The 12,181-nt window shown below is 37.3% G+C and overlaps 1 protein-coding gene across 1 annotated transcript in view; it reads left to right on the plus strand.

Moving 5' to 3' along the window:
* LOC144799696 (DNA topoisomerase I, mitochondrial-like) overlaps window positions 1-12,181 on the plus strand; it is a 1,324,061-nt gene that overhangs the window by 563,033 nt on the left and 748,847 nt on the right. The window lies entirely within an intron of this gene.

The following is a 12,181-nucleotide window of genomic DNA, read 5'->3' on the forward strand; positions in this document are numbered from 1 at the left end:
CGTCAGCGGAACAGGAATAAATCAGATAGGGCTGGCCAATCCCTTTAAATATGTAATGGCCAAGGCGGAGTTAACTACGTTCCTTGGAAATGGTCATAAAAATAAGTGGAGGACTAAGGGTGGAAAAAAGGAAACGGAAAAAAAGACTCGGGGATATCCTCGTTACTAGCATTTCTAACAAGGCAAGGCAATAGGCATGTGTTGAAGCCAATATCAATATGGACATGATGTACCTTTTCCGAAATGTGGTTGATAGTTCAATATATCAACAAGGGCAATGACTTAATAAAAATATACAAATAAAAATAAAATATACTAAACGGGACACCGAAAAATGTTATCTACGTTCCATGGGAATAGTCATAAAAATAAGTGAAGGACTGAGGGTGGAAAAAAGAAAACGAAAATACGACTCTGGTATATCCTCATTACTGGCATTCCTAACAAAACAAGGCAAAGGGCATGTGTTAAAGCCAATATCAATATGGACATGATATATCTTTACCGAAATGTGGTTGATAGTTCAATATATCAACAAGGGCAACGACTCAATAAAAATATATAGCTAAAAAGAGGATATAATAGATGGGGCATCAAAAAATGTCCACATAGTGGCCAATGTAATAATGTGCCATTATATAAAAGAATAGGAGTAAGAATCTCAAAGCCCCGGGGGAAATAGCTCCATCTGTGCGCACATACTTTAAGGCTCTCCCACAGGTGTTACAACTTACACACGATATGGCAGACGCTCTGGAAATCCAACAGGTTAAGATATCTGGGCCAGTCGAACAAATTGCACAATTCGATCAAGGGGGGTTGCCCTTACGCGCAGGCATAATTGAAGATCCTACTTTGTTGAGAGAGGGAGGTGTAACTGAACTCCCTTCAGCGGATGTACCAAACTCCCCGGTAGAACCGCTTACTGCAAACGGAGCAGAGAATCATGGGATTATTAAGCCAACAGGTACAATAGAGCAAGATGGCTTAACTAAAACTAAGGTGGGCAAGAGTAAGAAGTCCACTTCTCAAAACTTAGACCCCGAGATTGGAAGCGCACTTGAAGCAATAGTCTCCTCAATCTCAGAAATGAGAGAGGAAATAAGACAGGACTTCACAATATCCAAGACAAATCAAGTTGAGATCAGAGATACTTTTGAAGAGCTTGGGCAAAAACTGGAAGGTCTCTGTGAGAGAACGGAGGCACTGGAAAGCTCAGTGGGCAACCGGACTATAAACTTAGAGACAGCAAGGTCGAAAATTAATAGCTTGCAGAAGGATGGAGACGAGATGAGAGAAAGGATCGAGATGTTAGAAAACTACTCGAGACGTAACAACATCCGACTTCTTAAGATACCGGAGGGAAAAGAAGGCGAGGACCTTAAGAAATTCACTGTGCATCTTATAAAAGATACATTGAATCTGGAAGAATCAATTGAGGATCTGGAGAAGGACATCCAGCGAATCCAGAGACCCCTTCCGCTTGAATCCTGCTAGGGTTAAGCCACGGAAGGTCTTGGTTAATTTCCTAACGTATGCCCTCAAAGAGAAAATCCTAAATCTAGCCTTAAAAGCGGGTACCATAAAGGGTTCTGATTTCGCATATGAAATCAGATCAGATCTCTCTAAGACTACTTTGGAGAGGCAGTGGGAGTTGGGGCAGCGTATGGGTAAATTTAGGTCGCTTGGGGCAACGGTCCAGATGAGATTTCCGGCCTTTCTTAAGATCATGTATAACAACAAAATGCACAATGTTCGCTCTATTCAGGATGCTGATGAACTATATGAATCAATCAGAGTTCATGCCCAAGCCCAAATGCATAAAACAAATTAAGGAAGAATGAGAGCATGTATAGGAAAAGCCCACAATACTAACAAAAAAAAAGGGGGAAAAAGGGAGAAAAAGGAAAGAAATAAAAAAAATAAAAAAAAAATAAGGGGGAAGGAAGGGAAAAAAAAATATAATAAATAAATATAAAAATTAGACAAGGATTTTATACAATTATATGTATACTCACACTACAAATTTTCCAAATATTAGGGTTAAAGAGATAAATTAGATCAAGAATAATCACAGAATATATATAATCATATAGACACACATACCCATTCAAAGTTGACACGGTGACGGCATGTTTTTTATTTCACGAATAGTGGTAGAGGGAAGAAGGTCAGGTTTTTGACGGGTGGTGGAAGGCTCAACACCGAGCCAGAATAAGTAAGGGGGGGTTTCCCATGGGGGGGGGAGGGAGGGGGGGCAAGAAAATAAAAAATCCTCATTTGCTGAACCAATTTGAACTTATAAAAACCAACCGTTTATTGCTGCTAAATACAAATAATTTAAGATTAGCCAATCATCATTTTCATAATTTATGGCAGACTTAATTTTCATGTCGTGGAATGTCAATGGTCTGCGAGTGCAAGGTAGAAGAGATAGGATTCTACAATATCTTAGAGATTCTCTAGCACAGATTATAGTATTGCAGGAGACACCTTCTTAAATCTGAGGCATATACTATACTAAAGAAACATAGATGGATAGATAAATTTTGCTCTACTGATCATAATGCGAACGTAAGAGGAATCATTTTTATCTTCAAAAAATCAGCAAAAGCACAAATTTTAGAATACAAAGAAGATAAAACAGGGAGATGGCTGATGGTCAAAGTGTCATTTGAGGGTCAGAACAGAACATTGGTGGGTTACTACGGACCAAACTCAGATGATCCATCACATTTAGATGCCGTTAGGAACCAATTAATATCTACCCAGGATCCAATAATTTGGATGGGAGACTTTAATATCGTACTTGATCTTAATTTAGATTAGTCAAATAAATCGAGAGTCCCTAGTATGGTAAGATCAAGAGACTCTTAAATCTATTATGAAACATCTAGGGTTAGCAGATCTCTGGAGAGAAAAGGCGGGCAATACGCCAGGAATATCTTTTAGAAATAGTCGATTTAAACATAAATCTAGAATCGACTATGTTTTTTTCAGTTATTATCTGAAGGACACCTTAATTTCTATCAAGTATCTTCCATCACACTTATCAGACCACTCAGCGATAGTATTTACTTTAAAAAGAGACAATGTTGTTAAACATCACTCGTGGTCTTTTGATCGTACTATCTTGTTAGAGCAGGAAGAGGTCAAGTTTCTATCAGAGGCAACTACATCTTTTTTCAATATTAACAAATTTTCTGCTACCCACACTATAGTCTGGGAAACATTCAAGGCCTTTTTAAGGGGGCAGATTACTAATAGAGCCTCTTACAGGCGAAGGTTATATAACGAAAAAATAAGCAAAATAGAAGAGAATATGAAACTTTTGGAATTAAGAACGGACCCGACAATATCATCTCCAGATCAAGAGAAGCTGGCTGACCTGAAAAATCAGTTAGAAAATATCCTGCAAGAAAGAGTAAATAAAAGGTGGGAAGTGAGTAAATCTTCTAATATTGAGTATGGTGAAGCTTCAGGAAAAGTTTTGGCGTGGAAAATCAAAAGTGAGAAAGCCCATAATTATATTAGAGAAATCAAGGTGGCCGGGGAGTTAGAGACTAGATCCACCAATCAAGAAATAGGAAGGGCATTTTACGAATTTTTTGAGGAGATTTATAAAGAAGATCTACCAAATGATCAACACACAAGAGATTGCTGGTTAGATTCTATTATACTACCAACCCTAACAATAAATCAAAAAGTATTGTTAGAAAAAGAGATTTCGGAGGAAGAAGTCCTTAAAGCAATTCGTCATTCAAAAAAGGGGAAAGCAGCAGGACCAGATGGCCTGCCAGGAGAAATATATAGATCCTTAGAAATGATCATAGTTCCAGAACTTGCGACTCTCTTTAATGGAATTTTATTAAATGGCGATACACCTCCTAAATCTTGGGGAGAAGCCGTGATAGGGGTTTCCCTGGTTTAGGAATAAGTACTATCAGAATGTGGTTCATACAGACCAATATCACTTCTTAATAGTGACTACAAAATTTTCACAAATATCATTTTCACTAGATTAGACAGCATTATCGGAAGTATTATACACACTGATCAAAAAGGATTCATGAAAGGTAGACAGTTGGCAGAACTAATTCATGAACTCGTGGGGGCTATAGATATAGCAAATACCACCTTGTTACCCCTAGCTACTCTGACATTAGATGCGACCAAAGCATTTGACAGAGTCAACTGGTTATATCTTAATGATGTACTAAAAAAATTTAATTGTGGGGAAATCTTTTGTAGAACAAATAAATTACTCTATAATAACCCTTCTGCTAGGATAATGGTTAATGGGGGCCTGACTGATTCTTTTAATATAACTAGGGGCACAAGGCAAGGCTGCCCGCTTTCCCCACTCCTTTTTAATTTATATGTAGAACCATTTGCTCAAAGGCTCAGGACAGACACTAACATTCCATCTTTTTGTTACGGAGAATGGGAAAAGCGGGTAGCTTTATATGCGGACGACATACTGATATGTAGGTCGGACCCAGTCATGACATTCCCAGCAATAATAACATGTGCAACAGAATTTGGACAAATAGCGGGATATGACATAAACTCTAGCAAGACGGAGGTAATGGTCTGGAACCTTCCAAATATCTTGTTGGAGGTAAAAAGTTCGACAGCTATGAGATATTTAGGAGTTAGAATAACACAAGACCTGGATAAAATAGCATCAAATAATTTAGAAAGAATACACTTGGAAAGCAAGAAACAGCTAAAATCCTGGTCCCATCTTCCACTTTCTGTATCCGGTAGAGTGAATCTGGTCAAAATGTGCATCCTCCCCAAGTTCATTTTTAATACAATTCCACTGGCATTTGAGTTGAAACAATTGGAAAAGTCACAAAGAGAAATCAACTCTTTTATTTGGAATTATAAAACAATACGAATATCATGGAAGAAACTAAGAAGGAGAAGGGAGAAGGGGGGGCTTGCACTTCCAGATTTGGTCTACTATTCATGGGCTTTTCAAATGTCACATACAAGAATGTTACTGAAATCACCATCCAACTTAAGCTCTAACAGTTTGTACAAAGTAATAATATTGGCGGCAAACCTAACACCTGAGGGATTTATGTTTAAATTTGGCAACTATAAATTTTTCAAAAAAATTAAGCTAAAGATGGCACAATCATGGGCTAAAAACTGGTATCATATAAGAAAAAGAATGGGCCTGTCATACTATTCCAGCTATTCTCCAATTTGGGACTCACCGGGCTTACCAGAATTTTTTAAGTACAGGTTATCAACAATCATAAAACAAGCAGGGATCGCTAGATGGGGCCAATTGATTATAGACGGAGAATTAATATCCTGGAATCTACTACAAGAATTGGTAGGAATAGAAATTTCTAGATATAAATATATTCAATTAGATAGTTGGCTCAGATCTCAGAATAATACAGACCCTAATATCGGGAAAACTAATACACTTGAACAAATGCTGGTAGAGCGACCCAGTGGAGGTAAAGAAGTAGCCACTTGGTACTGGCAGATGCTGGAAGAAAATGATGGGGAATTTAAATTACCAAACGAATTATGGGGGGAAGTGACTGACACTCAATGTGATGAGAAATGGCAACAGTCTTGTGTCTTACTATACAAAACGGTAAAACCTGCATGGCTAAGACGCAATCACCTGTTCACAATTCACCGAGCTTATATTACACCACTAAGATTGTCTAAATTTCTTCCGAACAAAAAATGTAATAAGTGTAATATGGCTGAAGTCAATGACATACATATGTTTCTAGAATGTCCAGACCTATTGGATGTTTGGGAACAGGTGAGGAATACGCTCAATTCAATCCTACATACTTCCTTGTCAATCACTCTTTCACTTGTCATTTTTGGAATAGTAGATAATATCAGAGGAATGGAGAAGTCTTTCCTTTTTAATGCGATCTTACTGGCAAGAAGACAGATTTGTATTCAATGGATAGAAACCCCCCCCCTTCACATTCCCGGTGGTTGTCATCTCTATACGAAACTTCTAAAATGGACCTCCAAAGAAATACCAGTGAACGTAATTTGGCCTTCTGGGATCTTTTGGTTAGTTGGAAGTGAACCCGGGTTTTTTTTTTTTTTGGTTTTTTTTTTCCCGGGTCCAATGATTATGCCATTAATGCACTTGGACCTAGGGGCAGCTTCAAATCGATCAGGTCCTACAGGTTGAAAAACCTAGAAAGAGCCAAATAACTCCTTCTCAGCTCTGGGTCATACATAATACCATTGGGTATTCCAAATCACGAAGTTGAGACTAACAAGAAGGTTGGTTTGAACCCTTTTCGGGGAAAAAGGGAAGTCAAATGAGGACAAAAAAAAAAAGAATATCATGTCGAATATCATGTCGAAGACATACATGAGGAAAGGGTGCAATGTAACAATTAGTCACATATACAAAATATATCTAAATTATATAAATCTAATACAACAAAGTGATGGGGTCTAGAAGAATGTATTCGAAACCAAATACAGAACAGATGCTAAGATATTAACAAATCGCATTTTCCCAGGGAATTTCTGAATTCAGGCCTTTCTTAAAAGTGCCAAGAGAAAAAATCCAGAAAACTTCTCGTTTCTTTCTGGTTCTATTGCCACCTTTACTTTCAGGTAATCTGATTTTTTCGATAATTCGCCACTTAAAATCATCCGGAGCATGATGTTTCTCAAGGAAATGTCTTACCAATGGTGCTGCCAGTTTTTGGGTACGGATAGCTGAGCGATGCTCAGTTAATCTCACTTGGATGGGTCTAGATGTTTCACCCACGTACCCAAGCTGGCAGGGACATATGATGAAATATACGCAATTAGCGGTTTTACAGTTCCACATATCCTTTGCATCAACCTGACACCCGTTATGTTCGAATGATTCACCTGTTAAGATGTTCTGACATGATTTACAAGAGGAACACTTGACAGTTCCTTTAACTAGGAAATTGTTATCAATGGTCCTTTGAACAAATTCGGTTGTAGGATGATTAACAGTAAATCGCGAATGTACAATTAAGTCCTTTAGATTTTTATTTCGCTTGTGGGCAAACAACGGTTTTTCCAGTTTGACATTTGATGTAGGATTAGAGTTCAAGATGTGCCAGTTACTATTTACAATGTGTTTCACTGTATTATCTAAGGTAGAGTGTTTGGTAACACAAACAAGTTGAGTATTCTGTTTCATATCTTTTTTCCTTAAGAGTGAATCTCGATCATAAAATCTTGCTCGTTTAAACGAGTCCCTCACTAGTCTATGAGGGTAACCTCTGTTTAAAATTTTTTGGCGCAAGATGTTAGATTGTGTATCATAATCGGCTAAATTTGTGCAATTTCTCCTAACGCGGAGGAATTGGGAGAAAGGAATACTCTCACGTTGGCAGCGAGGGTGAAAACTCTTAAAATGGAGGAGGGTGTTCCTAGCCGTAGGTTTCACGAAGAGGTCAACAATCAACTTGTTGTTTTCATGTTTGATCATTAAATCAAGAAATTCCACTTGATTTTCATCATGGTGGGCTGTAAACTTTAAATTAATATCAGTAAGGTTAATCCATTGCAAAAACTCAAGAAGGGTATCTTCCCCACTGGTCCAGACGAAAAAGATGTCATCAATGTATCTGGACCAGTGGGACACAGACTCGTAAAATGGAGCCATTTCATTGTGGATGAATTTCATTTCAAAGGCCGCCATATAGATATTGGCAATTGAGGGGGCTACCGAGGCCCCCATGCTGACGCCTTTTATCTGTCGGTACAGACTATTACCGAATTCAAACACATTTTCAGTAAGGACAATATGTAAAAGATCCAAAATAAATTCCTTAGGGCACACAATGTTGAACTGATCTATGAACCAACTAGTAGCTAGAAGTGCTTCTTTCTGGGGTATGTTACTATAGAGCGCTTCAACGTCCATTGTTACCAAAATGTCTGTTATGGGATTATAGGCTAGATTTTCAATTTTGGTTATCATATCGCCCGTATCTCTGACATAGGACGCTATTTTCGGTATATGCGGGCGGAGAAAAAAATCTATAAATTTAGAAAGCGGTTCTGTGTTGGTTCCGATGGTTGACACTATAGGCCTATAAGGGGGGTCTGTAAGGCTCTTGTAGATTTTCGGCATGCCGTAAATACACTCGGTTTTCTCTTGATTGTAATTAAGGAAATCATGATCTTTTTGGTAAATAGCCCCAGATGTGAGCGCCTTGTTGGTGAGCATTAAAATCCTATTGGATATCTTACCTAAAGGATTGATTTTGATCTTTGAATATGTGGTGACATCTGCTAGCATGGTATTCATTTTCAGTTCATACAGATCCGAATCTAGTAGCACAATGCCACCACCTTTGTCACAGCTCTTAATCACTAATTTATTATTATTCTTAAGGGAATTTAATGATTCAGATTCATTTCTGCTAAGGTTGTAGACAGGTTTCGGTATGAACCGAAGAGCCCTTTCCAATTGTTGGAGAACAACAAGCTCGAATGTTGCTACCTCTGGACCAAGTTGGTCTAAATTAGGATAAAAGGTAGATGGAAGAGATAAACGTCTAACTTCTGATTGAGTATCATTAGACACTGCCATTGGATCAAAGAATTTTTTAAGCCTGATCCGTCTAAAAAATGAGATGACATCTGTTTGTAACTCAAAGATGTTTACATGAGCGTGTGGTACATATGAAAGCCCCTTAGAAAGTAAAGCTTCTGTCTGAGAGTCTAAAATATTAGATGAGATTAAAGATGGGGATTACATCCCCTGGCCCTAATATTGCCGATTGCGTGTTTCGCGGATAAAATGGGGTTCCTGCTGTTGATGTTGTTGCTGTTGGGGTTGATGTTGGTGATGTGACTGAAGGAAATTTCCCCTATTGTTGGTCTGAAAGTGGACTCTCGGGCGACCCTGACGGAGACCCCTGTTGGATAAAAAAGGCCTAGAGCGGGGGCCTTTGTACTGATTATAATTACCTTCTGTGTCATAGTATGTATTTGTACTCTCATTTTCCGAGTCAGATGTATCTGTGAAATTATTAACTCATTGTGGTGTGGGTCTGGTCTCATCTACATAATGGTTCTGTTTGTAAAAATCTTGTTTAAGATAGGGATAAGTACCTTCCCGCATATAATAACGTTTATCTTTAGTCAGTTTATCCTGTTTACGTTTATCTAGGTATGTGCTAAAGGATTCCAGTTCTTTATTAGCTTCTTCAATTTTCTTTAGGGCTTCCTCTATGTTACCTACTGCTTTGAGTTTGGATTCTAACTTATCAATCTCGGTTTTAATTGCCATTGCTAGCTCTTTGGCAGTTTCGACGATCAAGATCATGAGGTCTCTAGAGCACCTGTTGGCAATGAGACTCCATCTCTCTAGAAATAGTCTGTGATGGACAAACAGACCAGGAATATTCCGGACTTTAAGTCCCATGGGGATAATGCCGTTCCTAAAATAAGCCAGCATAAATTCTCCATGGGCTTCCATTCGTTTTAGTTTCTTTTTAAGTTCTAATAATTTATGGCTATCTTCATTCCTATGGTTACTTGTATTAGTATTACTAACTGAGGTGGGATTAATGCCTACAAGTAGTTCAAAATCTTCGTCTGAAAAACCGAATGTCTTAAGCTGGGCCATCTGACCTCACACTTATGAATGCAGGAGTGGAGATCTGATAAATCTCCAGCAGCCACTCAATAGAAAGAGTACTAGACAATCTTTGATATCGTGTGTGATATTATAGAGAGAGCAGCCCTACACAGACAAGCTGTGGGTAACCAATATGTGAAAAACAAGGACCCCCTGGGTAGTATTTATAAAAAAAGCTCCTAGGGCAGGGCAAACCAAATATAAGCAAAAAATTCCTAGGCAGACTGAATGTTAGACGACAGAACATAGGGCCCATTTATGACTAGGAACAGGCAAATAAAAAATATAGATAATCATACGTACAAGACAGACATGTTTTTAATATACACAGTAAAAATCATACATAGAACTAACATAATTCAATTTGTATGACGTTATACAATCAAAATTATAAAATGCAATAAGTACATATAATAGCACAATGTATACAGTCACAATCAATGATTAAAAACGACCCCATAAATGATTATTGCAGGGTGTCCAGAACTTTATGAAGAAGAATTAACTCGACGCGAGTTTCGGCGAAAACGCCTTCTTCAGGAGCCACAGTTAAAAATCTGTAATTACATATAAAAAAGAAATTTATAAACTACAATTCTCTAGCAGCTTGCATCTACAAAGTAATACAGTTGCATCAACACAGAATACATATGATTTCCACACAGACTGTATGTCTCTATAGCAGTATGTATCTACTAAGTAATACAGTAGCATCAGCACAGAATACATATAATTTCCACACAGATTATATATCTCCTAGCCACAGACCTAGCATGAGAGGGTCCAATGTTCCTACTTTATGTATAACTAATGTTATGATACACATAATTCTAGTAAGTAATTGAATAGTACTCTGGAGTTCACGTTCAAAGACTCTGAGTAACACAATAGTGACTCGTTATAGTTTTTCAAAAAGATATAAGTTCTAATGCATGGATATTTGTAAAAGTTGGCAAAAACAAACTTACATGGATATACATGGATTATTCAGGCCTGCCGTACCAGAATAGTATGTTTGGCAATCATGTATTTGATTGCATTTTTTAAAGAGGTAGCCAAACTTAACTGCCATGTTTAAAATAAGTTTAGACATCTTTTTACATTATGTTAAAATAACTGTGAAACATTCTGGAGGGGAGCCCCGATTTTTATTTTTTTTTCCTGGGGGGAGGTACAAGCAATAAAAAGTATGAAGGCCACTGCTCTACCGTTTCTTCTCTCCCTGCCTTAATTTACATACATTTTTCTTCAACCAATTATTTACCACATTTCAAACATGGCCTGTCATATTTCTACACTCCTTTGCAGTTGCCACATGATCCCATTCATTTAGTGCCTTGAACCATGCAGGTCTAGACTGTGGCTTCTCCTCATTCATAGCACACCTCAAGTATTTGGTCTTTGTCACATTAAAAGTATCATTCAAAGGAAATTGCATTTTTATCTTCACCAGCAGGAATCTTATTACAGCCGGTCTTTAATCCACAAATAAGTATGAATGAATGAATGAATGAATGGCTTTATTTCGATATGAAAATATCATAAAAGCAGAAATACAACAATTTTAAGATCAATAAGAACAGTTACATTCTATTTACACAGATAAAATCATGTAAAAACAGATAATACAAGCATTAAATAGTCACAGAAAATAAGTATAAAGGCCTGAGTTTAATACCATAAAATGGGCAGGTGAATTTTCAGATGGAACCTTATTTCCTTCAAAAACAGAAACTTTAGACTTCTTAAAAGCGGCACCTGTTTTCACTCAAACGTTAGGCTGAATGTGTGAATTCCCAAAACAAGCAAAAAACAAATTACACTAAGATTTCAAAATGAAACTTGAAATGCAAATCACTAAAATAATTAGTAATTATTTTATCTACCTGACAGAATTTGAAAGAGAATCAAACTCGCTACAAACTATGGAAAACAACACCTTGTGATTGAAAGTGTTAAATCACACCAAGATACATTTCTGACCAACAGTAATCACTTTGAGTCATTGGGTCTATTTGTCAGTGGGTCTAATTCTTGAGCCCAAAGATAGCGAAAACACAGCCCTAATTAGCTCAATTAGAGCTAGACCAATATGGATTAATACAACTGTAACCAATAATCTTGATATGATGCTACATGCCTTTAGTAGACCACTTACATCCATCTCAATATTTGATTCTTTTGAATTCGCTAACCAATAAATAAACCTAAAAATCACATTAAATCACAATATTTTCATCGAATACGATTTTAAACAATTCCAATAATTACACTGCGGATTTCAATTTAAACGCTTGCCGCATAACATTAAAAACAAAACTCAATTAACATAGCACTACTGCAATACAGTCTGCAGCACTCAGTATAATACAAATATTCACTTCAGTTCACACTTAGCTATACACCACCATCATGATCCGCATAACAAACCACAAACCATACACCATGTGCAAGACGAGCCCTATTTATAATGCAACTTCCGACAACTTCAATAGCACTGGTATATCCACATAATTTCAGTTATTTCACCTCCAG

This window comes from Lissotriton helveticus, chromosome 12 (genome assembly GCF_964261635.1).
Source record: "Lissotriton helveticus chromosome 12, aLisHel1.1, whole genome shotgun sequence".
Classification (NCBI taxonomy): Eukaryota; Metazoa; Chordata; class Amphibia; order Caudata; family Salamandridae; genus Lissotriton; species Lissotriton helveticus.